The sequence below is a fragment of the Nematolebias whitei genome, chromosome 11 (assembly GCF_014905685.2).
Source record: "Nematolebias whitei isolate Nwh7 chromosome 11, NemWhi1, whole genome shotgun sequence".
Classification (NCBI taxonomy): domain Eukaryota; kingdom Metazoa; phylum Chordata; class Actinopteri; order Cyprinodontiformes; family Rivulidae; genus Nematolebias; species Nematolebias whitei.
Window position 1 is genome coordinate 48,280,842 of NC_056508.1, and position 2,583 is coordinate 48,283,424.

The 2,583-nt window shown below is 45.3% G+C and overlaps 1 protein-coding gene across 1 annotated transcript in view; it reads left to right on the plus strand.

Moving 5' to 3' along the window:
• LOC119417226 (galactose-specific lectin nattectin) overlaps positions 1-2,583 on the plus strand; it is a gene marked incomplete at its 5' end in the record, with an annotated part of 69,988 nt that overhangs the window by 14,526 nt on the left and 52,879 nt on the right.

Here is a 2,583-nt window from a genome sequence, read left to right on the forward strand (position 1 = left end):
GTTTCCTGAGCTATAACTTAGTTCTGCTGCTATAGGTTTAGACTGCTGGAGGACAAATTGACCACTTTTCCTCTCTCTGTTGCTGTCTACTTGCTCTACTCTTCCTGTTTGTATTTGTAATTATTTCTATCTTAATATGTTTTTTTTTCTTTCCTCCTATAGAGAGTTGACCTGGACCTGTCATTCTGTATTCGTTTGTTTCTCCTTCCTGTCCTCTAAAACCAGCCGGTTGAAGCAGATGGTCGCTCGTCCTGAGTCTGGTTCTGTTGGAGGTTTCTTTCTGTTCAAGGAAGTTTTTCCTTTCCACTGTCTCCTTTGTGCTTGCTCAGGATGGGAGACTGTGATAAAGTGAAGATTCAACACAATCTGCTGCTTCCTTAGATAAAGATATTTTCACCACTTGCTCTTGATGAGGACGGACGCTTTTCCCTCCTCTCCCTCCTTCACTTTGCTTCGCTGCTCTGTCCTGTCTGTGAAACTGCTTCTGAGCCTCTCTCTACATAACTTCTGAACCATAATTTTGGGGATCTGGTCAGTTGATCTCTCAACGCAATGGATAACATTTTTGAGAAAAGCTTCAGGCGAGCTGAACTGCCCGGACGACACATTCTGCTATCGTTCGAGGACGCTGAAACTGCATATAATTGGATTTATGATAACAGGTTTCCTGTTTTTGGAATTGTCTGGTTCCTGGTTAGGCAGCACGGTGGCGCAACTGGTAGAGCTGCTGCCTCTCAGCGAGCAGGTCCCTGGTTCAAACCCCAGTCCAGGGGCCTTTCTGGGTGGAGTTTGCATGTTCTCTCCGTGCATGCGTGGGTTTTCTCCGGGTACTCCGGTTTCCTCCCACAGACCAAAAACATGCATGTTAGGCTGATTGGTAACTCTAAATTGTCCCTAGGTGTGAGTGAGAGAGTGAACGGTTGTTTGTCTCTATGTGGCCCTGCAATGGACTTGCGACCCGTCCAGGGTGTACCCCGCCCCTCGCACAGTGATTGTTGGACATGGGCACCAGCGACCCCCGTGACCCAAAAATGGAACAAACGGGTAAAGAAAATGGATGGATGGATGGTTCCTGGTTTATCAACATACAAAGAAGATGGTCGTAGCTAATCTGGCGTGGTCAGGCTGCCGCCTATGTTAAGATTTGCTCCGTGTCTCGTGCACCCAGGCTCTATTGCTTAGCGGACTGGATCGCAAACTGGATGTGATTTGTGAGAATCACAGGCCATATGCAGCCCCTAGGACTCGCTGGCAGGATGGATCAAATCTTGGGGAATATTCTCCGGCATGGATCAGTGGTGGGTCCACTTAATTTGGACCTTTCGGAATCTACGTGAGACCAGCAAAGACTCAAGGCAGATAAAAATTAAAGTTCTGCCTGACTTCAAAAACAAAAGCTGTTTATCTGAATTTGGCTCCATTGGCTGGCCTTGCAGGCCACCTTATCTCAATTTGCCTGGAAGATATGTAATCTGATGCTCTCTCCCCCACCCCCCCATCCCACACACACATACACACACACACTCCCATCGAAGAATTCCACTGATCAACCAGAGGAAACCAGTTGAATAAACATTGTGTCATCATTTCAGGACTCTTGGATTCTCTTTGGCGTTGTCCTTGGCCATTCCCCGACATCCCACGAGAATGTTTACGATTCTCACCGGAGGGAACTGCCTGATTATTCCATCCTTATCAGAACTCTACAGTGCCCCTGAGAGTATCCTTGGACATCCTCACTGACCTTGCCCCCCACCCCCCCACATACACACACACACACACTCCCCCCTCTGTGGAATATCTACATCACCATGTGCTTGTGTGTGCGAGTTTTTTTTTTTTCCAATATCAGGGTCTTTTTTCTCAGCCAAGAAAAAAGAGTTTGGTAAGAATTTTTTTACCTCCAATTCCTACAGTGTCCAGTTTCACTACTTTTTGTTCTGTCTAAACAGGTCTCACTTGTAAATGAGTCTCCGAGGCTCAGTGTGATTTATCTGTCTAAATAAAGGTTGAATTGAATTGAAAAAAGAACTTTTACTGATTGTCTTTTATAATGTTTGCGAATGGTTCTGTACAGTTCTGCACTTCTGTTGTGACTTGGCACTATATAAAAAAAAAACAATTGAATAATTGAATCAATATCAAGCTCTTTTTCTCAGAAAAGTTCAACTAAACTCTTTCATGGGAAACCAAACCAGCATTTCCACTCCGATATTATCAGCTGCATTGATCTGCTGGGTAGAAAGAGACAAACAAATCTGGAAATGTGAGGTTCCTTTAGAAAAACCATTGAGTAGAAATGTCCTCCAGTGTGTCCATTCATTCCTCTGGACACACCCCCATCACTCCCATTACTGATTCAAACCTCAGCAGCTCCAACCTGAGAGAGAGGGGTGCTCACAAACAAATTCCCCCCTACAGCTTTAATCTTTATCTCATGACATGCCATCAGTTGACTGACAGGTTCACCAACAGTGTAAAGGTATAAAAGCACTGTGTTCACTTTTCAAAGGCATCCTTCTTTCAGCAAGTGCTACTGCTGCTGCTGCTGCTGCTGCTGCTACTGCTGCTACTGCTGCTGCT